General features: G+C 41.4%; 1 protein-coding gene across 1 annotated transcript in view; it reads left to right on the plus strand.

The window, feature by feature from the left end:
* CPNE4 (copine 4) overlaps window positions 1-24,857 on the plus strand; it is a 197,303-nt gene that overhangs the window by 965 nt on the left and 171,481 nt on the right. The gene's annotated exons all lie outside the window — the stretch shown is intronic.

The raw sequence follows: 24,857 nt of genomic DNA on the forward strand, positions 1-24,857 counted from the left end.
TGCATTTTGAAGGTGATTGAATAAGTAGACATTGATGATGAGATACAGTAATTACCCTAAAAATATTTGTGCGTTGATTGATTTTAGTGTTGGAGCTTTTAACAAATCTTGTGGATTAACATTGGCCAGAGCTTTAATAAAAGGTTAAAGGCATTATTTTGCGAGTAAATCTTTGCAATCCAGGTTTACCTATCAAAATTCACTTGAGAAAAACATTTGCATTTTCAGAAGGTCAGGATGCTGTTTGCACTTAAGGAGATATTGGAAAAGCACAGGCAAGAGGTTGAAGGAGGAGAGTTTACAGGAAAGAGGTTAAGAAATTTGGTTAATTGAAATGCAAAGAATGGCATTTGCAATGCAGACATGAAAAACAAAAACCGTTGCAATGCAATGCAGTAGTGGGCAATCTGCATGCTGCTATATCTCCATATCTACCAGTCTAGCCAGAGATAGCCAAAGCTAGCCTGATCTCTTCAGATCTTGAAAAGTAACCAGGGTCAGCCCTAGTTAGTACTCAAATGGGAGACCACCAAAGAAGTCCAGGGTCACTATGCAGAGGCAGTTAATGGCAAACCACCTCTGAATGTCTCTTGCCTTGAAAACCCTACAGAGTTGTCATCATAAGTCAGCTTCAACTTGATGGTACTTTCCACCATCACCAGCCACGAGTAAGTGCCAGTTAATACATACAGAAGAATGAGATGGAAATAAAGTGGCCAAGAGGCAGTAGAATTGATCACTGCACTTCAGACTATAGATCACGGGTCTCCAACTGTTTGGGGCCTGTGGGCATCTGCGGGCATCTCTGGAATGGCTGCCACAGGAGGTGGAGCCACTTCCTGCAAAATGTCAGGGAGTGAGGTTATGCAGAAACAAAACATAATTTTAAAATATTTTATTGCATATAAACAGCTTTATCTTCAGTGATGTCGTAGAGATTCTTGTGCTGTAGTGGCAGCTGCTGCTAATTCAACATTTTAAAAATCTGCATAGCCAATCAGAAATCCTGGCTGGCAAAAGACCCTGCTGAGATCCCATAGCTTCTGGTTTGGTGGTTAAGAGCAGCAGGACTCTAATCTGGAGAACCAGGTTTGATTCCTCACTCCTCCGCTTGAAGCCAGCTTGGTGACCTTGAGTCAGACACAGCTCTTTCAGAGCTCTCTCAGCCCCATCAACCTCACAGGGTGATTGTTGTGAAGATAATAACACACTTCATAAACCACTCTGAGGCAATAAGTTGTCCTGAAGGGTGGTATATAAATCGAATGTTATTTAATTATTATTAAATGTCACCAGAGCGCATATACAAGGATCTTGGATCAGCGCCAGCAAAGCTTGAGCTGATAAGTACTCACTTATGTGTCTTTTTGGCTGTCCATGTCCATGTTATCCGCAAAACTCTGCTTTGGCACCACATTTCAAATGAATCAATTTTCTTCCTGTCAGCTTTCTTCAGTAGACATGGGCACAAACCACAAAAAAAATGAACTGTGCGGTTCGTGGTGTTTTCACAAACCAGGAACCACGAACTCCCACAAATGGGGGCAAGTTCACGAACCAGTTCGTGGTTTGTGGGGTTTAAATGCTTAGCAGTGGCAGGGAAAGAGGCATTTAAACCCCCGGATCAGCTGCTTGTCGGGGAGATCCGCAACAAGCAGCTGATCATTTAATAGTCTGAATTATCTTGATCTTGGTTCCCAGAGAGACATCTTTATCTTTAAGGACCTTATCTAGCTCCCTCACAGCTGCTTTTCCAAATCTCAGTCTTCTTCTGATTTCTTCATTACAGTCTCCCTTTTAGTGGGTACTAGATCAAATCAAGTCTGAATTCTCCCTAGAAGCAAAAATGATAAAACTAAGGCAATTGTACTTTGGTCACATCACGAGAAGACAAGCTTCTCTGGAAATGTCAATAATGCTAGGAAAAGTGGAAGGCAGTAAGAAAAGAGGAAGACCTAAAACGAGGTGGTGTGACTCAATAAAAAGAAGCCACGTCCTCCAGTTTGCAGGATCTGAGCAAGTCTGTTAATGATAGGACATTTTGGAGGACTTTCATTCATACGGTCACCAACCATAGGTCGGAGGCGACTTGACGGCACATAACACACACATAACTCTGCTTAGGATTGCACCATTGGCTCCTTAATTCCCGAGCGATTCTGTACACATTGGATAATGCACTTTCAATGCACTTTATCAATCGTTTGAGGTGGATTTTTTGTTCCGCACATGAAAAAATCCGTTCCAAATGGTCTGTAAAGAGGATTGGAAGTGCATTATCCCCAAGAGCAACTTCAAAGTGGGTTTATACTTTTACCATAACTTGGATTCCTTTAAGATATTTAACCAAAGTGTGAAACTAGGGATAATATAATAATATTAAAGGTACTTGGAAGTTTAATATTACATGACATGCAATAGGAAAAAAAAGAATTGTTTAAAATATTTTCAAATTAATTTATCACAACATGTATGATTTCTGCTTATGTAAAAAGACTGGGCAGGTTGGGAGGTGGATAGATTTGCCTTACCTATCCTATTAGGAAATGATGAATTGTTACGATTTATATTTTTGTAATCAAATCTTATTTTCCACAAGACAAATTCAGCATCGTATGTTAGACCACAAAAAGTGTAAAATGACCTTTTCTAGGTTGGAAATATTTTTAGGATAACATGATTAAAAATAAAACCAACAAAACAGATTAATCATCAACAATAATTAAAGCTTATTCTGATGATATATATAGAAGGTCATTTGCATCAGATCACATTAATTATGGAAACAAAATTCACAACAAAATTTGCCTTTATCAGGGAAGAATTGCTCTGAAATCAACGATCTGCCTCATAAACGTTCACAAATGCTGGCATCTTAAACCACGACGTAAGCCAAGATAAATATATAGTTTAACAAGTGGCATGATTTGAACATCTTGAAGCATTTTGATCTTCGAGTGTCTTACCTTTTTAAAAGAAATAATTAAATCATGGTATACAACCCAATGGGGCCAGACCAGTATAAATCTGACAAGAATTAGGGGAGGATATTCTCAAGCGTAAGCTCCTCATTTAAATTTGAGAAAAATGTAATAGTTCTAGATGCTGTTGGAGTACAGGGAAGTTGGAGGAAAAAATAGATGTTAAAATGTAAAGCATCTTAAACTGATGTTTAGCATTATTTCCTTAGAAGGCATCACATATTTTAAGATTTCATAGCCTGATTCATCCTTGATAACTGTGAAAAGTCAGCCCTACCATAAGACATAGTAAAGTGGCTTTCTCAGATCAGGAGTGTCATTAAAACTGAAAGCGCCCCTTTCATTAATGTCATTGTTGTAAATAATCCAAATTAAAAATTAATGACAGTCTGTAATAGATGGAAATTTTTGCATCCGGCTAGTTAGAGTTTAAGAATGATGCAAGTTAAGAGAACTTTACTAATATTTCACTGAGAGGGATGTTTTCCATTCAACAGCATTTCATAAGACCTTTTTTCCAATAAGGATGGTACTGATAAGTTCCCCCCAACAAAACTGTTGTTTTTGCCAATCATATTGTGGGCTCACTGGCTTTGGTGGTAGGCTTTGATTTGATTCTATATAGGCAGGGGTCATTTTGTAGAAAAAGAACTGCAGGAACTCATTAGCAGAACTCATTAGCCTATCTCATTAGCATATGCCACACCCCCTGACATCACTGGAAGTGTGTCAGAAGGCAACAACCACCCCCCAGGCCCCTTTCCCCAAAAATCTCCAGGTATTTCCTGAAAATAAAGCAGAATGAACTCAAAGCAGCTTACCCTCCTCTGGAGAGCTAGCCCCAGCAGCCCTGCTTGTACGCACGCACTCACTCACTAGTCATGAATGAAAATAAAGCAGCAGAATGAATTTAAGCAGCTTACCCTCCTTTGGAGAGCCAAGCCCAGCAGCCCAGCTTGCACTCACTCTCACTCTCAAGAATGAAAATAAAGCAGCAGAATGAATTGAAGCAGCTTAGCCTCCTTTGGAGGGGAGGCAGAGGGGAGGCAAAGGAATCATGTGGGCGGGGCCAAAACCCATGTGACCACTTTTCAGCTCTACCGGAACACTGTTCCGGAGCGTTCCCCCTCCAAATGAGCCCTGTATATAGGCATCATTGATTCCTGTTGCTAACCATTGGTTTCTCACTGTGTCTAGCAGGTGCAGCACATTTTGTTTGTACAAACAACATGCAGGCAAACAGTAATACAGAGTGGGTTGGGGGACCACGCAGCAAATGCTATGTTTGCTAGACCTACTATCCCAAGCCATCTTTTTTTTTTAAAGAATTTTTATTGGATTAGAAACATATAATAACAATTATAATCACATTCTTTAATTTTTTCTAATTCTAACCCCCTCCCTTTCCCCCCTTTTTATTGACTTCCAACAGTTTTCCAACCCCCTATCCACTTTCCCTCTACTCCTTCATATTTATTTTATTTGTTTATTATAATATACTTTCAGATTCTTCTAAGCACTATTTCCACTTCCTTTCACATATAAATTGTCATATAAATAAAATCCTCTTAATCTATCTTCTTCATTAAAACTACTAATAATATTCATTTTGATAACCTGTGTTTTATCTTACTCCTTCTATTCTCTTCAATATGGGACAAACAATTTGCCCCCCTTTATACATCAATTCCAATACTTCTATACACATACTTATTATACACACTTATTGTCATTTACTTAGGCTTCTGTTCTATATGTTGTTCTTTATCTATACATATACCATAAGTCTAACAATTAGACCTATCTTTGAATTTACGTATGTATGTATATATTCACTCTATGTTATACGGTTATCTTTCCAAAAAATATAGATTAGTTAATATCTATCCCATTAATTCTCATAGTATCAACGCTATTGCTACTTAATATAATACTTAAAAATCATATAAAGTTGCTTAGAATTTTTCCATTAACTCTCCACCCCCTCGGTATAGTCACTTCTCTCCTCCTGTGTACCTCAATAATTTTCAAACTGCCACAGTTCTCCTCCCACCTCCCATTTTTTCACCAAATATTGTTTCAGCTTTCCCCAGTCCGTGTTAAACTGCCCTGGATCAAGGTCTCTCAGTTTTCTTGTCATTTTGTCCATCTCCGCCATGTACAGCAATTTGTAAATCCAGTCCTCAGTAGTTGGCACTTCTTGTACTTTCCACTTCTGCGCATACAAAAGTCTGGCTGCTGCCGTCATATAGAATATCAATGTCCTATGTTGTGCTGGGATGTCTTCCATTCCCAAGTTCAGTAGCAGGAGTTCTGGGTTCTTGTTAACTTGAAATTGTAAAATCTCACTCATTACTCTTATTATTTCCCCCCAGTACTGCCTAGCTACCTCGCAAGTCCACCACATATGATACATTGATCCCTCATGTTTTTTACATTTCCAGCATTTATTAGACATATTCGAGTTCCCTAGTGCAATCTTCTTTGGCGTCAGATACCAACGGTAAATCATTTTGTAAATATTCTCTTTAATATTGGTACATGTCGTGATTTTCAATGTATGTTTCCACAAGTATTCCCACGCCTCCATTGTTATTTCTTTGTTAAAGTTTATAGCCCACTTCACCATTTGCACTTTGACTGTCTCATCTTCAGTATACCATTTTAACAACACTTTGTAGACCTTAGAAATTTCCTTTTGGTCTTCTTGTAAAATTACTTTCTCTAATTCTGAGTCTTCCATCCTTATCCCTCCCTTCGCACAGTCTGAGTAATAAAGATCTCTAACTTGTCTATATTGAAACCAGTCGTAGTTTGGAGACATCTCTTGTTGCATTCTTATTCTTATTTTAAAGGATTCTATTTGAGTTATCTCCTTATACGTTAAACACTGTTGTTCATTATCGACCGTTCTTGGATCTATTACTTCATATGGAACCACCCAGGAGGGAATTCCTTCTTGTAGGTATTCTTTGTACTTCTTCCAAATTGTGAAGAGGCTTCTCCGAATATAGTGATGCAGAAACATAGACTCTGCTTTTACTTTATCATACCATAGGTATGCATGCCATCCAAATAATTTTTTGTATCCCTCTAAGGCCAGCAGTTTGCGATTTTTCAACGTGATCCAATCCTTCAACCATACCAGACAGATTGCATCATAATAAAGTCTCAAGTTGGGCAGTTGCATTCCCCCTCTTTCTTTTGCATCCTGTAACACTTTCATTTTCACTCGAGGCTTCCTGCCTGCCCACACAAACTCTGATATTTTCCTCTGCCATTTATCAAATTGCTTGGAGTCCCTAATGATTGGTATCGTCTGTAACAGAAACATAACTCTTGGTAACACGTTCATCTTGATTACTGCAATTCTTCCCAACCATGACAAGTTCAGCCTATTCCATTTGATCAAATCATGCTCTATTTGAGTCCATAATTTCTCATAGTTATTCTTAAATAGATCTATATTTTTTGCAGTCAATTCAATTCCCAAGTACTTCACCTTACTTGTTACCTCACAGTCTGTTATTTCCGTTAATAACTGTTGCTTTTGTTTAATCATATTCTTACATAAAATCTTTGATTTCTTTTTGTTTACATAGAAACCTGCCAAGTCTCCAAACTCTTTTATTTTTTCTATTACCTTAGGCATGTTTTCAATTGGATCTTCCACAATTAACATTATATCATCTGCAAACGCTCTGACCTTATAGGAAAAGTCTTTTATCTTTATACCACGGATTGCATTATCTTCTCTAATCTGCATCATCAAAATTTCAAGAACCAAAATAAACAACAATGGGGATAGCGGGCAACCTTGTCTTGTACCCTTTCCAATAATCAGTTTTTTAGTCAGCTCGTCATTCACCACAATTGCTGCACTCTGGTCTCTATACATTTCTCTCACTGCTCTTATGAACCTTTCCCCCATTTGTAGCTGTTCCATGGTGGCAAACATAAAGCCCCAGTTCAAATTGTCAAATGCTTTTTCAGCGTCTACAAAGAAGAAACCAACCTCCTTATCACATCACCTGTCATAGTATTCTATAGCGTTTATGACTGTCCTTAGGTTGTCTCTGATTTGTCTATTTGGTAAAAAGCCTGCTTGTTCTTCTCCAATAACTTTGGCAAGCCACCCCTTTATTCTCTCCGCCAAGATCTTTGCAAAAATCTTGTAGTCATTATTAAGTAAAGAGATAGGTCTGTAGTTTTTAACATTGGTCAAGTCCTGTCCTTCTTTGGGGATCAATGATATATTTGCTTCACTCCAGGTATCTGGGATCCTTTGGTCCCTCATAACACCATTGATCACCTCTTTTAAAAACGGTACCAGTTCATTGGCCATTGCCTTGTAAAACTTAGCTGTGAGTCCATCAGGCCCTGGCGCTTTTCCCAAGTTTGTTGACTGTATTGCCTTCCTTATCTCTTCTTCTGTTACTTCACTGTTTAGTTTAACTCTCCACTCCTCGGACATTACTGGCAGCTTCATTTTCTCCAGATATGCGGCTATCGCATCTTTATTCACTTCTTTCTTATCATACAATTTAGCGTAAAATTTATAAAAGGCTCTGCTAATAGCGACCTGTTCCAGGTGTACTTTATTGTCATCACATATTTTATTTATTATCTTTTTCTCCTTTCTTTTCTTCAATTGCCATGCCAAAAATTTCCCAGGTTTGTTCGCCCCTTCAAACGACTTTTGATTCAGTCTTTTCAGATTCCATTCCAGTTCTTTATTATTCATGGCCGTCAACTGCTCCTGAAGGATTTTAATGTCCTGATATATTTTCTTTTTCCCTGGTCTTTTCTTCAACTGGATTTCTTTGGCTTTTATTTTTTCCATAATCTCCTGTCTCTTCTCCTCTTTCTTCCTTCGAAGTCTTCCATTTAAGTCCATTAATACACCTCTGATTACTGCCTTGTACGTGTCCCATACCTTGTTGGTTGGTACTTCTTGATATCCCAAGCCATCTGATGTGCTACAAACAGTAACATAAAGGAGAGTCAGACCAACACATACTTGGGTCAGATGAGATGTGAGAGTTGGGGGAAAGTTGGGGGTGATTAGTGCTTCTTTCCTAGATCAAAAATTTCCTGAGTTGCTAACCCACAAGAAAAAAAAGACAGGGGATCTTTTGGGGGGTGGGTTATTGTGTATTTATACAAGTCTGCCTATTCATGTGTAGCAGCAGGAAGGCAAAGGTAACTAATCATATTATTTTTTGCCTATTACCAGCATTTGTAGGTTGCCAGATGCCTCTTTATGTCTACTCTGCTGTGATGGAATACAATTTACAGAGAGGTTTCCACCATACAGCATTTAGAAGGCTGGAAGGGGAAGCCTGGAATAAGAACTGGCTTGGCTGGCTTCTCCCTTCCCTCTGATTGGCTGGTCAGAACCCCACCTTCAATGCGAGTGTTGCTGACAGGATTTTTCAGTTCAGTTAGGAGTGGGGATTTGAAGAGTGTGTGTGTGTAAGTATATGATGGGGAAGGTCTATGGTTGCTAGGTCCCCTGGAGCCCAAACCAGGGGTTTGCCAGGTCCCTTTACTTCCCCAGTGGGAGATTGGGAGCCTGGCACTCACCTTGCTGCTCAGATTTTTTTCCCCATGCGCACGCGCTCCCTGCTTGTGCGATGATGTCACTTCCGGAAGTGACATCATTGCATGGGGGTCAAAGGCTGCTGGGAGCGCTCCTGCAGTCACCAAGGGCCAGATTGGGCCCTGCAGGGCATGATTCTCCACAAAACGGGCCTGCTGTGGGTGCAGGAGCATGTGGTGCGGCTTGGGGTGTGTGCTCTGGGGGAGCGCGCCCCCCACCAGCCAAGTAAGTGGGCACAAGGGGGGTGGAAGGGTGGGAGCAGGGATCCCCCACTCCTGGTGGGGGAATGGTAACCCTAGGAAGGTCAGACCAGTGTCCCTCTGAAATGAGAGTAGTATATCAGTTGCCCTATTGTAGCAACCTTGTTTGAGGAATTCCCCAGTATAAAACCTATTTACAAACCCACAATAGACCTGGGAGTGTGTTTTTAGCTCAGAGTGAATTGAGAAGTGGTGGAGACACCCATTCCAGCCAAAGGAAAAGGTTATTTTTTTTTTCTGAAAGGAAGAATACCTCCTTCCCAGTGTCTACAAAAATGGATTTGGTTTTGTGGAAGACCCCAAGATTAATGTAAAAGGAAAACTGTGTTGAACTACCACTGGCAACCTAAGTTTAAAAGGGAAACTCTGTGAAGAAGCTTTGTTAGTGTAACCCAAGGAGTAAACAAAACACCTCTCACTAATAAGAACTAAGAACATTGAAACTAAGCTGCAAGCAAACTGTTTTACTTTGAAAGGATTCTGTTCTTCCAGGAACTTTTGCCTCAGCCCTTTCATTCCCTGACTGCTTACATTCCATCCCTGCCTGTTCAATAAAGTTTCTGTTTCTTTTGAGAGTTATTCAGCCTCCATTGCCATTTCATATACAGAAGGAAGAGGGCTCCTGCTCTTCCCCCATCAAGTCCTCCTGATCTGGGCCAAAAAGCCTAAAAATATAACCGCTTATCAGGGTGGGACAAAAAGAACTTTAAACTATAAACAGAGACATGCTGCTTGAGGCTGCTTAGCCACAGCAAGCAAACTTTAATTTGGGGAGGGAAAATCTGCCTCACAGTGGTAAGAGTGAAGGGGAGTCCATCATATCTGTACACAAGAATGTTAATTTAGCAGAGAGAATTCCTTGGATGAGGGGTAGAATTCTTTAAAATTTCATTCCACTTAGTTACTGCTAGTTACTGTTCACTGTAAAAAAAAAAGTTACTGTTGGCAATGTTTCCTATTAAAACAAAAAAGTAATAAAAATCAAATACCCAAATAATAGAGAAAAAATTATATGAAGCAGCACCAAAAACTTTAATTTAATGTTTTTTTAAAAAACCCTACATTTAGCTTCTCAGTGCTTGGTGGGAAGATTCATTGCTCAGTAGCGGAGCAAATTATTTGCATTTACAGGTCTGATAGAACATCTCCAATTAAAGGATCCAGAAGACCCAACAAACATGATACTGGGAGATACTGTGAATGGAAACACCAGCATTGTTTGAAAAATTCCACGTGTAGACTCTGAATTGGATCAGGAGGACAATGAGGGAAGGGTGGCTAACAGTTTTCCCCGTTTTTGTGCCTATGGAGCTGTTATTTACTCTATTGGGTCAAGTATACATGTATCAGTATCCATGTTTTCCCAGTTGAGGGAGGAGGAAACAATAGCATCACAGGTCCATTTCAGGTTTGGCACATGGAGCTGAGAATAAGCTTACCCCCCTCCCTTTGCCTTTTGTTGACGCTTCAGTACCAGCATGAAATGGGCCACAAATGCCTAGTATTTACAAGTCTGAGAAGGACCTGAGATGAACAGGTCTGATCAGAACCTGTCTGATACTGCCAGTCAAAATAGACCATACTGGGTTTAGAAGCACCAGTGTTCTAATTCTATTACAAGCGGCTTCATCTCGAGTGCTAGTTTTCGAAAAGGTGTATTGGATGTTGTTTCATTTGCATTTGCGTGTGTTTCCCTTTAAGTGGAAAGCATGCAAATCATGGTGAGCCTTCCTAGTCAAACAATACTTCAAAATGTGTCAAAACCTAGCCCCACACTGTACTGTGTAGTGCTCATGGTTTGGATGACAAATTTTCAAACAAACCACATATTTTAGAAATGGGAAGGATTATGTATCCCTGCAGCAATTTCCTGCCAGGTATTTGCAAGGTACCTTGTTACCTCATGGAGCTGTTCCAGCGGCTTTATTTTTTCAAATATCTTGTTGCATTTTAAAAGAAATACAGGAGAGAGAAATACAGATAGATAATTAAACTGCTGTCAGGGTATCACATGTGAAGGTAAAACCAACAACCTCATCAGGTTAATATGTCATCAAAGCATGTCATCAAAGAAATGACTGCACAGAATGAAAATAGACTCGGATGCCATATTGCAGCACGTAATGTCAAAGAACCAGTGTATGCTGCTGTACTCAAGGGCTTGTTACTGAGGAAAATAGATTTTTTTTAGGAAAACAGATTTTTTTATTTTTTACAAACCTTAGGCCTAGCCTATACCTGCAGCAAAGCAAGAACAAATCCTGATGTGTCAGAATGAACCGTATTGTTTCAGAGTATGCAGCAGAGCCGGATCTAGGGTTGCCGGCACCCAGGGCAACCCAAGTCCGGCCCCTTGCGTGTGTGCGCACGCGCTGCGTGATGACATCACTTCCGTGACATCATCGCGCAGGGTGGAGTGTGCCACCCCCTGCAGCAAGCGAGGTGCCCCGGCGCGCTGCGAGTTGGCGGAAGCAGTGCAGGGCTGGGCTTAGAAGCTGCCCACGCCATTCACCTGCCCCACAGGACAGGCGGCAGCATGGGGGGGGCTGGGAGGCCACCTGTGCGCTCCCGGCAGCTGGCAGCTGCACCCGGCACCCCCTCCGTAGCAGAGCCAGGGGCAGACTACCCCCCCTTTCCCCCCTTGATCTGGCCCTGGTATGCAGAGGTGTATGTCATGGATGTGAATGCTCTTTCATATAAAAAAACCCCTTCCCATCAAAAGAGAAAATTTGTCTTTCTTCCTCTCTACTTTTGTTGTATATATAAACAGATTAGTCTAATGGGTGTATGTTTCATGCATCTGATGAAGTAAGCTCAGACTTACAAGAGCTTTTGCTGTAATAAATTATGTTAGTCTCTGAGACACCCTGAATTCTTGTTTTATTTTGCTGCTAACATGGCAACCCACCTGGTAGGTCAAATGCTTAAATGGAAGAATTTATGGAGAAAAATCATAGCCTTCTTATAGATCTATTGGCTTTATAATCAAGATATCTCTTCCTGTTGCTGATTCTAGATGCTGGATGCTTTAAAGAGTTCAGCATTAATCTCTTTTGGGGGAGATGATAAACAGCAATCATATTATGTCTCAACTCTCAACCTTTTGAAAAGTAGAGAAGTATTTTGGCCCATTGATTTATTTTGGAGGTCCCTCCCTTTATCTTTTCTTGATGAAGCCTATGGGGTGTTGTTTGTACAAAGCAAGCTGCTGTCCTGAATTATATGCTTTAAATAGTTGTATAACAGTGAATTTCTATGCAGAGTTATACCCTTGTAAGTCCATTAACATCAATGAACTCTGTTTGGGATTGCACTGTAAATTGGACTCCTGCTAGGTGCATTGCTCCACCTAATTTATACACTTTGTTCAGTGCCAGAATTGAAGTGTACATAAAGGCTCTCTAAGGAAGCAGAGTATTGGTGCCTGCTTTGATTCACTTAAGTGCAATGCAGCGTAAAAGTACTCAGGATTGTTTTGCGTGTTATGGCTGCCCCATTGAGGCATCTTTTGAGCAGTGAGTTGTGCTATGCATATTATCTCTGTGCGTAGATCAGCCACCCCACCATGATCCATCTCAATACTGGCAGGTCACTGGGCTAAGTATGGTTTGATGCACAGGTTGTGTAGGCTGAGTAACACACACACACAAAGATAAAGTTGACTGTATTGAATATACTATAATCCCTAGTTCTCCCCCCCTCCCCCCCATCCCCTGACTAACTGCCACCTTGAGAAAAGTTACACCCTGCTAAGACTGTTCTGCTTTAGGCAGAGGCTGGCATATGCAGTTAACTCAGGCAGATAATGGGGGCTGGTTATTAGAGGCAGGATGCCAGTTTAATAAACAGAGTCCGTAAAATGTCATCTAAGCAGGCCAAGGCCAGTTATCCAAGAAGTGAGTCTGATACAGCCGCAGCAGGTCATTGTCTAAGGGAACGTGTAGAAGCCACGTGGAAAGGCTCCTCCTCCGTACTTTTATATGCTTCGAGCCCTACCTCACACCTGCCTCGCATCTTCTTTGGTGATGTTTCCCATTCCTCGGCAATTGATTGCTGGTGCTGAGCTCTGAGGTGTGCTGCCCTGCGCTGGGACTGTAACTCCCCTCTACACCTGCGCTGACACTCTTGAGGACCTGGGGATCCTGGAGGAGATGGGTGCAGCTGGCTGCCCCTGAACGGTCAGCTCTGGGTGGGGAGATGGAACACGCACCTCCTAGCCTCCAAGCTGTGATTCCTCATCTGATTGCTCACTTGCTGCCGGCTGGTGGCTGATAGGCATGGAATCCAGGTTTTCTACATCAGAGGGGTTAGCGCTGTATCTAGGGCCTGGCTGCTCCATGACAAAGCCTTGGAAAAGTTTTTGGTGGCAATGCCATTTTTGCAACATTAATTGTTCACTAGTTCATATTTGTAGACAACCTAATTTGTCACATCCATCTTGCAGGAGACACATTTTGAGCAGAATTCACATGGCCTGTTTGAACAGACCAGAAACCATCATTTCCGTTTTAGAAAGCAGTAATTATGACTTTGAAAGGTGGGCTTCCCTTCCTTTAGAAATGGTTACCTGTCAGAAAAAGAGGTTTTCTTTCCATTAGCTCACAGCTTGCATATCCTGCCACGTAAAAATCAAATGTCCGCTTGAAATAGGTTTTTTAATGGAACCTCCCCTCAGGAAGCCTTTCTTATGCTGTCTGATTGAATCTGCAATTTTTGAAAGGTCAGGGGAATAGCCCTGAAGCTGTCAATCTGCTGCACTTCTCCTTCTGCAAGGTTGTAGAAGGTCTAGCTAGGGAGCTGAAGCTCAGTGGAGGAACACATATTTTACACACTAAAATCCCATGGCCAGTTCCAGGCACCTCCAGTTTCTCTGGGCCCAAGATCCTTGGAAGACGTTGTTAGGGGCTGAGTAGAAAGTATGGCGCTAGATGGGCCAGTGGTCTGTCGGGGGAGAAGGCAGTCCATATGAATATTGCCATATTAAGCAGGGGCTAGGGATCCCATTACCCCGGTGGGGGTGGGGGATCGCCTGCTCCCACCTTTCACACCCTGTCACCGCTTACCTGGCTGGCAGGGGAAAAGGTGGGGAATGAGCCTCCCTGGCAAGCTCCCAGGATTGGCACAGCAATGTCACTGACATCATTGTGCCACCATGACAGCACTCCTGTGCTTTGCAGTGGAATCCCCAGCATTGTGCGATGACATCACTTCCCGGAAGTGATGTCATCACACCAGCACAGGAGCACGGTTGCATGAGGAGAGTCCTTGAGTGCCAGGAAGGTAAACACTGGGTCTCCCATCTTCTGCCAGGAGGGTAAGGGGATCTGGCAACCCCAGCTGGGGCATAAAGTTCAAGAGGAGCAGCTGGGATAAAGCATCCACTGAGATTTCTTGATGGGGGCAATGCTGCTTCAGGGGGAGGGGGGGCTCAAGCCCTCTGGAATTTCCCAGGAAGGGCAACCCTCCCCCCCAGGCTTCGAGGTAGCATCATGAAGCTCCTATGGTTCTCAAGTTCAGCCAGTCCTGTTTATTTTTATAGCAACTTAGCAAGTTCTTAGGAGGCACCATGGGGCTGGTTTGGTTTGTTTGTTTTTGTAAAAATAAGGGGAAGGGACCTTCAGTGGATAATATTGTCTGTCTGAAGGAACAATGAGGGGGGAGTGAAAGATTAACACAGCTGGTGATCCATTGAGCAATCAGAAGGCCTCAGTGGTTGGATTGAAGCAGATATATCCTGTAGCCTGCAAAATAAGCTCGGATGTAAGTAATGGATCAAGAGAATTAGGGTTTACCTTTATAGATGGGATAGTAATAATTGCAATATTACTATGTGCTGCTGGGCCCTGCCTTAAACAAAGAAATGGTCCCATCTCCTTATCTTTAGCTATGGGTGGGGCAAGGAAAACTGGTTACTAAAATATGGGAAGGTTGTTTTACTACCTAGGCCCTCCTTTAAATAAAGAAATGTTTGCATCTTCATTTTATATTTAGCCGGTTTGTTGGTGATGTGTGTCTGTTGCCTAAATATTGGAAGTTGTTTGTTGGGGGTGGAGTGAGCAGAGGTTTCTGGCTGAAATGGTTCAAGTTCAGTTGAGTTTGTTATCCTGGACCATCTGCTTTAGAGAAAAGGGAATATTTCTGTCTTTGGGCATGTGTGTATTGGAGGGGGGACAGGATAACAGATATTTGTGGCTCAAATGGTGGAAGTTCAGTTGATTTTGTTATCTAGGAACCTGATAACAGAGAAAAAAGAATGGAAGAGAGGAATATTTCTATATATAGCCTTTTTTGTTTGTCTTTGTGCATCAGTATTGGTGTGGGGGAGTGATATAAAGCTGGTTCCTCAAATATGGAAAATAAAGTAATTCTGCTGTCCTGGATCCTACTTCGATCAAACAAATCCTCCCATATGTTTTGATCAAGGTATCTGAGAAGCCAGTATTTACTCTGGATTCTGATATTCATATGGAGATTCCTACTGAGTATCTAGTATGCAAGCGGTGTAGTTGTTGGAGTGTTACTCTAAGGGGAGACAAGAGTTCAAATCCCCACTTAGCTATAAATAGGGTTGCCACATTCTCTGGAGCCCAAAGCCGAGGGATGGGAGGGGGGAAGAGCACATGGGGGGAACTTACCTGACATCATTCTTAGCGTGACAAGGAAGAACTCTAGAGCTCCTGGGCCCATTCCCCCCGCTTCCCCCCTCCACCGGCCAGGTGAGTATAGTGGGGGGGGGTAGAGGCTGAGAATGAGGGATTTACCACTTCTGCTGGGGGACTGGTAACCGTAGCCATGAAGCTCACTATATGACCTTGGGCCAGTCACATACTCTCAGCCTAACCTACCATGTAGGGTAGTTGTGAGGAAAAGAAAGCGGGGAGAATGTATTTCCTTTCATACAGAAATGAAATATTTAATCTAATTGTTTCACTGAAGTATATCTTGTCTTACATACTCCTCTGTCTGGAGTATGGGCTTAGGCCTGGGCCTGGGCCTGGGCCGGGTTCAGCCCTGTGCCCGCCCCCACTCCCCCAGGCAATTGAGGAGTCTCTGATATTAGGGTATTTTGTGTTTTAGTGGGAACATTGCTCTTTCTAAAAATGGTGCTGCTTGGGCACCAAACAATTTAATTGCTTTCCAGTGGCAGGTCAGCTATGAATTATGTCAGTTTCACCTTGGCAGTGATCCACAGTGAACTCATAGGCTCAAATGATGATTTCTAAAAAAGTTAGTTCTTGAGCTTGTAGGTCAAACTGAGTAAAACGGATGAATCAGTGCTGTCTATTTGGATCAATAAACAGCATCCGCAACCCATATTATTATAATTAGTGGGGAAAATACAGTGACTTCCATGAAAGATTTTTGCAAAGGGGGTTGTTGTCTTAGTCTGTCATGGCAAAATAAAAATCCAGTGGCACAATAGAGAATAACATTTATTCCAATATGAGTTCTCATGAGTCACAGCTTACTTCTTCAGATAAGTGAGATGTGACTGATAAAAGCCTTTATTGAAATAAAAGATGTTAGTCTTAAAAGTGCTACTGGACTTTTGTTTTATTTTAAAGAAAAATTTGTAAAGATGAGATATAGCTTTGTTTCTAGGGAGCATTTTCTGGTATAGCAGAAAACTGGAAAAGTCCCTTGAAATCCTCAAAAACAGTCTTGCGACACCTTAAAGATTAACATATTTCTTGTGGCGTTATATGTTAATAAAGATTAACATATTTATAAGATTTCATGGGCTGGAGCCCATTTCATCAGATGCATGAAGTGGTTTTCATTCAACAGAGAATAAAATTGAAATCAGAGGGTTTAAGATACAATAAAATGCGAGAGGTACCGCTTGTGACATTACCATGGAAGACCACATTGTATACAAGCTAAAATAAGTGCCCATCTGCAATAACATTGATTAATGGTCAATGCATTTAGTGCCTGAGTGTATCCTCTGTACAACTGAGTTTTGCATGGAAATGTCACAGGCTGTGCTTCTTAGATTTCTATATATTTTTTCCGTATGTGAAAACGTGCTTCAGGACTGAATTCAGGTTGAACACAGCCTGGTTAGTTACTTTAACTTAATAGACTGTTGATTGATTGATTTTATGATGTTTTTAACCCTGTAATTTATTGCTGTTAACCTCTCTGAGCCCATTCGTGGGGAGGGTGGGATATAAATAAAATAAAAGATAGGCCCTGCCTACCTTGTTGTTGTTGTTGTTGTTGTTGTTGTTGTTGTTGTTGTTGTTGTTGTTGTTGTTGTTGTTGTTGTTGTTGTTGTTGTTGTTGTTGTTGTTGTTGTTAGGGGTCTCACTTAATCTTTTGTTTGTGATAGGTTAACAGAAAACAATGAAAATATTTAGAAAAAAATTATTTTGGCTTAAAAAAAATTTAACCAAAAGATTTGGGGGGTGGGGGGAGCTGATGACACAGTGAACTAGTCTGGATTATGGTAAACTGATTGCACCTCTGGAGGCCCCCTTTCTTCTTAAGTAAGAATTCAGTCCTTAAATCTGGTGAAGTCAGCTCTTGTCTATGATAAATAATAATAATTATTATTTGTCATAATAAAATGAATTGATCTTTTATTAAACTCCTTTTGACTTACAACAGCACAATTCTAAACAGAGTTGTATATTTCTAAATCCTTTGAATTTGGGTTTAAAAGAGCATAACTCTGTTTAAGATTGCACTGTAAAATGGCTCCTCCTCAATAATCTCTTAGTACTTAGATCTCTATGTCAATCATGGCCTCTGTGGCCCATTGGCTACTATTCAGATTTCTAGATTAGGTATTAGGGGTGTGCATTTTCATCATGGTTTCAGATCAGGGGCTGTTGAGTGAAATGTTTGATGTGGTTGAGTATAGGATTGCCAGGTCTCCTTATCCTCCCAACAGGGGGATGACGACCCAGCACTCACCTTTTCTTTGTTCCTTGCATACACACAAAGCATGTGCATGCTCACAAGTCTGCACAATGATATCACTGTGTGATGATGTCACTTCCAAATTGGCCTGCTGCGAAGTGTGGGAGTGGTCTTGGGGCAGCACAATGACATCATTCCAGGGAGTGACATTGTCACATCACCCTTGGAGCATGCCTGGGAATGCACCTGGGCTTCCTGTTCCTTTCCCCCCCACCAGCCAGGTGAGGGGGGGCGTGGAAGGTGGGAGTGGGGGATCTCCTGCTCCCACTGGGGGATCTGGGATCCCTAATTGGGTAGTTTTCTGGTGAGGCATTGCTGGGTCAGTGTTGAATTTTTTTTCCTGGCTGTTCTGATCAGTGAAGAAGGGAAGAGGGAACCAGTTGGAGGATCTGGGTGAGCTTTTTTTGCCCTTGCCAGTCTCCAAGTATTCCATCCCTTCTCAGTTTAAAAAAAATCCATTTAAAACTTTTTAAAAATATTGATCAAAAACATACGTTTTTTTATTTTCAAATAACCTTATTTGAAATAACCAAATACATTATTTTCAAATAACCTTCATTCCAGGATGAGTTACCACCAGAAGGTGCCCTTCCAAGATTTCAGATGAATCCATCCTGGCTCTGAACTTGGCCAGTGCTACTGCTGGCTTTACCAGTTACTGTTGACTTTACTAGTCTACTATGACTAGGTTTATTTAAATAAAATTGAACTCCCTGATACAGTATAAACCAAGTGAAAAAAGGACTCTCTCATGACCACTTAGAGACACTTCCCAAAAATTCCTGTTGACCCCAAAGTGACCAGCTAACCTTATAATGTATTCAACTTAATACACACTTATGTTAATATCCAGATAAATCCACAAATTCAGATGTCATGATATTTCATATATGTTTCTTGTCTATTAAAGGCAACTCTTTCTCTGACTGCAAGGTCTAACATTGCTTTACTTTATATTTTAGTATGTGGCATAGCTATTGCTTTCCCCTTTTTTGAAGAATTATTTGTTTAGTTATTACCAGGATGTATAAAATCCAAAGCCTTTGTCTTTTTTGACATTCCAGGAAGAGGAATGTACACCAGTACTGCAGTAAGTAGATTTAGCTCCAGAGAACATATTATTATAAAATGAATCCGTGCATTAATTTCGAACTAAAATGACATGTTGATTGGACACACTCATAACGTCCGTGTAAATCTGCTTTTGGCTGCTTACGTTTCCAATAGCTATCCAAGTCTGATAACCCCAATTTAAGGAATCTACTAGGTGTCAAATAATTCCAAGGCATAATATTTCTCTCTTAATTGTAATCTAAGTTCAAAAGAGGTTTGTTTACATTATGCACTATTTTGCCATATTGTTTTCTGATATTGGGCATTGAGTTTCTGATATTATTTTCTGATATTGGATAATGAGAGCTAGTTTGGTGTAGTGGTTAAGAGCGTGGGACTGGGTTTGATTCCTCTGGAGAACTGGGTTTGATTCCTCACTCCTCCACTTGAAGCCAGCTGGGTGACCTTGGGTCAGTCACAGCTTCTTGGAGCTCTCTCAGCCCCACCTACCTCACAAGGTGTTTTGTTGTGGGGATAATGATAACATACTCTGTAAACCTCTCTGAGTGGGCATTAAGTTGTCCTGAAGGGCGGTATATAAATCGAATGTTATTATAATTATGTTAATATATTCCAATTCTACTGTAGTTCCTTAGTTATAGCTTACTGATCAGAATTCAAATAAGCATCTAAAAATCTGTGGCTTTTGGTGGTGATTCTATACAAGTAAAAAAAAAAGCAGTAAGTGTATCAGGGTGAGAGGTCCAAAGCTGCAGGTGCATTTCGGACACCTTTTGTACACATTCAATGAGTTAATTGCAGATACTGCCAATGCCTTGAAGGGGGAAGATTGTATTCCAGTTGTAAGTCTCCCAAAGGTTTAATAAAACTCCTCATCGTTTAACAGCTGCATTACTGAAATGCTACCAGACTTGGCCTGAGTCAGCCACGTGAAAGATTTTCCTGCAATTGAATGTTTGGTTTGCCCTATAATGTCACTTCTACATGCGTGAATGGGCCAGAGGAATGTTTAACTTGGGTGGGAGAAGAAAATCCCTAACCCTTCTTCAGTTTAGCTGGCATAAAGCCAAGTGGAAAGCTATGCTGCCACCCACCCTAATTCCCTTTAGGTTAGAAGTCTTTCCCTTTCAATGTGTAGGTCGTAGATGGAGTGTTAACTGTTGGGTGGCAGTAGCAATAGTCCCTTTTCCTGTTGTATCAGCCTGTTGGTCAGCCTTGTTGCCTACCAGGATGGAGCAAGATTCGAATCCAGTAGCACCATAAAGACCAGCAAGATTTCCAAGGTAGAAGCTTTTGAGAGTTGAGCTCCCTTTGTCAGATACCCCTTCATCAAGACCAAATCTTCTTGCTCTTTAAGATGTGCTGCACTTGAATCTTGCTCTTCTACTGCAGACCAACATGGCTACCCATCTGAAACTACCAGGATGGATTATCTTTTGAAAAAAGTCCGGCGAGGATCACGAACAATGCATGCAAGGATTTCCACCTCTTTCATGAAATGCTCACAGGAGCATTAATATCAGATATGTAAATATTGCAAATGAGATAGGCAATGAGGTGCTATGTGAATGCAGATCTTCAAACGCTGATTCAGATTGAAACATCCATCTTGCTGTTTTTTGAACTTTGAGTTTGTGTACAGGTTTTTTTTTGTCATTAGAAGATGTGACAGCTGCAAGGAGATTCCACAGAAGCCTTATTGATTGGCAGATGAGGCGAGCGGGAGGCAAAGGCAAAGTGCCGGCTGACTAGTAATGGTCAGCTCCCAGTGGGAAAAAGCATCTGGCAGCAGCAAAAGAATCAGCATACAAAAAAGGTGTGCTCTGCTGCTTCTTCCTCAAAATGGAAAGGGGGAGAAGAGGAAGGCAGCTGGTAACGTGGCCCCTCAGACTTTATACCCAACCTATATACATCTCTAGCACTAATTCAATGGGAAGGGGCCAGAGGACAAATTCATCTAGGCAAAGATCCCTTTAAGTTGCAGAATATGCTGGTCTCTACATATGGATGAATAAGTAATTATTCCTGCGTGCTGTGTCATGGTTATGACAGCAATTAAGATGAGCAGGCTTTTGAGAAACAGTCTGGTTTATGGAGTCATGAAGAATACCCTTTCAATTTTTCCAAGGAGATAGTCATCGGGAATATGTTGTGCCTTGTGGGGTGGCCTTTGAGCTGATCATTGTCTTCTTTCTTGAAGCAAATGCAGTCAGTAAGTTTGTCAGGCCAAGCCTTGAACCCAGTGGGAAGACAGGAGACAGCATGAGAAAAATAAAGTAAGGCTTCAGCCTAGCTGTCAGCATGTCATTTGTGGAGTAGAACCCAGAAATGACAAGCAGTAGCTCTAGGAATCACAGAACTCAATGTAAAACTCTGTGGATTTACCATAGAGTTCCCAGCCCATAGGGTTACTGGCATATGTCTGGCAAATGGCAGGAGATTTCTGGGGGCAGGGATGTAACCTTTGTCGGCATACCAACACCATGACATCACTTCCTGTGTGACTTGGAAATGATGTCATTATGTCAGATGACACTTTAGTATTTGCCCCAGACTCTACGATTTAACAATGAGTTTTAGGCAAATGCTGGGCCATTGCCCAAAGTTATGACATCATTTCCAGGTCACACCAAAAGTGATGTCATGGTATTGGGGCAATGCCAGTTATGCCTCCACTTTTCTAGGCATTTTTCCCTCACTGCCCAGCTGAGTGGTGGCGGCGAGCATATTGGGTGAAGTGCAGGAGGTCTCCCTAGTCACAAGAACAAGTCTAGTGAAAGAAAGAAGGAAAAAGTGACAACCCAGAGTTCATCGGTCCTTCAAAATACCCATCTGTTTCATTAATGAGAGTTCAAAAAGAGTTAATGTCTTTCCCTTCTCTAGCAAAATTGGCTTCCAAGTAAGGCATTACTATTAGTCTCTAAAGAATTTCAGCATAGTCTTTGTCTAAAACTGCATATTTATTGGAATATTATCATTTTTAAGGGGAATTAAAACTGGTTGAGTTTTTTTAATGAACACCAAACAATAAAGTAATTGTCTCTTTATCAGTTTGCAGCCTTTCCATGTTTCGCAACTGGATTCTTTGTATTTTTCAAGTAGCCTAATCAGCCACTTGAATAGATAGAAATGAATTTTGCACAGATACAGAAATATTGGATTCATTTAGGCTACAAGGTCCCCTGACTGTACTCTTATTTTAAGTTACCAAGCCCTATACTTGCATTGTTAGGACTATTTTTCCCCTTCTGGCTGTTTCTGTCTTCACTGCCTATTCCTTCCATTCTGATGAGTACTACAAGATTATTAATTTGCTAGGGACTCAAAATTCTCAAGTAAAAATTACAATTGTTATTCATGTTGACAGAATGAATACTAACCAAGGATTTTAAAAGATGTGAGATTCATCTATTGCTTAAAATCTAAAATGTTATCGGTGTAATAATTTTGAGAATCGTGTTCACCAAAATCTTAAAGCAACCAGAGTCCCTATGAATATTTTCCTAATGGATCTCATCTACATTAAATATCAGAGAGAAATTAAGCAATTGTGGGTGGTGACACAAAAATTTTGAATTGGACCTTCAATAGGGGTCCCCCCCCCATTCAGAATCAGCAGAAAGCTTCCTGGATTAAAATTGCCTTACAGGTTTTCCTGGGCGTGAGGGAATGGATCTCACTTCTCTTGGCTGTCTGTTCCATCCAGAGTACCAGGGCAAGCAATGGAACAGGCTGCCTCTGATCAAACTTTGCTATAAGAGGGAATGGTTAGGAAATTCTGCCGTGATAAGTGAAGCTTCTGGGCGACTTGACAGGGTTTGGGGTATAACAATAAGAATCCTGAATTGAATGTCAGCATTTTTGTGAATAAAATAAGATTTTTCCTAATTAACATTTCTAAAAGCATGTAAATTAGGCACTGTACAGAAATACAACAAAGAGAAAATAATTCGACACAAGGGGAGGGGACTTGAAGAGAAAAAGGTAACATTTTGCACTAGCTGGAAGAACTCAAAACAAAACAAAAAAGCCTGAAGTAAAACCTACACAGTAATCTACAAGGAGGAAGAACATCTCATAGAAAGTCTAATAGCTAAATCAAAAAGGAACTGCAAGAGAGAAAAATAAATAAAGGCCAGCAATAGTTTTCCTTGGTGCTGTACCATTCAGTACTCAAGTTCCAGCCCACTGTTTCCTATGCTACTGCAGGCGCTTCCTCTGAAGCTGCTCTGCCCTCATTCTCTTGATTTGAAGACCAAAAGAAAAGGTAGATAGCGATGGAACAACCGGAGACTAATTCTGCTATCATTCTCGTACCGTCCAGGACTGTGGGGCACGTGCAGATTTGTCAGGTGCAGCTTTCCTCTTTTTGCTATAGTGTGGTAACTGGGGAAATTCTAGTGAATGCCATGGAGTGTCTAAAATTAAATAAACTGATATTAAATTAGGGGTGGCATTTCAGAAAGCGGCAGTAAGCCAAGGCTGCTGGGACTTGTTGCTCTTGAGCATGCTGTAGGCATCTCTGTGTGCTTAAAATTAATAGCTTTAAAGCTTGACACAGTGTTTTACAAAAAGGATACATCAGTCAAATAATTGGAGGTCTCCAACCTTTCTGACCCTACAGGCACCTTTGGAATTCTGACACAGGGTGGTGGGCGCAACCACTGGCCGCCACAGGAGCATAAAATGGCAGGGAATGAAGTTATGCATAGTAACTTTTTAACATTTCAGGCAGAAGTGAATGACAAAACAGGATGCCATTTTGAACATATAGTTTAAAGGTATTTTCTTGCATGCACACATTTTTCCTTCACCTACAAAGTGAAGGTCCTTGTGGTGGCAGCTGCTCTCAATGTAACGTTTTGAGGAATCTGCACAAACAATCAGATCTCCAATGGCCAGTCTCAGAACAAGCCCTGCTGGGCAAAAGCTCCATCTACCTTCTAAAAATACTTTGCGAGCCCTGAGATAAGCTATCCCCTCCCTAACACATGAGAGTATAAACACTTCCACTGAATTCAATTGGATTAAAAAGCAAAGTCCCCACACTTGCCTCCCACTGTGTTTACATAGTTACAGATTAGATTAGGATACCAGTGAAGTCTGCAGCCAATCATACCTCTCCAAGTGCTATATAAACCCCAGTCGCTCGGGAGGACATCTGTATATCAGATACTAGGCTGTGGGGGCTGATCTCTTTGGTCTCATGGTGTGCATATTTTGTGGGGATGGACTCTTTTGCACAAATAGTCGAGAATAACAATAAACATTGTTACAGCATATTGTTAAAATTGCTTTGTTCAGAACCCTGACAGGTACACTACTACAGGACACAAACAACAACCAGGAGCCTCTGCCTCTCTACTAAGGATGCAAAGACAATGAACCCCACACACAGATAAGGAAGGGAGGGTTTATTCTCTCTTAAATTTTGACCGCTGCAAATGTATCCTCCCATAATATGTGCCTACTCCTCAGCAGCCCTTTCTCCTTCAGTAATCGCTCGCAGTGTCTCCTGCACAAACTGTGCAAGGTGCAGAAGGGGGATGAGCTTTGGGGATATGCTGGCAGAAAATCACTCCCCTGTTGGCACTATGTTATGCTGGTGTTACCCCACATATTAATGGGGGAAACAGGGGACACAAACACACATCTGGGCGACTGTCAGTCACTCCAGCCATTGCTGTTGCTAACCAAACACTCATGAGGCTCTTTACATCTTGCAGGATCAGTGTCCCATGGAGCAATGCAAACTGCAGACAGAGTTCCAATGTGCCTCTCTACAAAGGAAGGATAAGAACTTTGCCCCAATAGGTGTATCCCACATGTAGGAACCTGCAAGGCAGGGGGGACGGGACTGGAAGAGCACTTGGGTGGTTCCCTGGTCTCAAAGCTCTCCCTGTGTGCAGAATGCTTGAGGTCAGTTGCTAAACATCACTACTTACTTGTGTCCCTTATGGCTCTTGGCAATCTGCCCTTCAACCCAGTATAAACTGGGATAGGCTCATTCAT

This window comes from Eublepharis macularius, chromosome 11 (genome assembly GCF_028583425.1).
Source record: "Eublepharis macularius isolate TG4126 chromosome 11, MPM_Emac_v1.0, whole genome shotgun sequence".
NCBI lineage: Eukaryota > Metazoa > Chordata > Lepidosauria > Squamata > Eublepharidae > Eublepharis > Eublepharis macularius.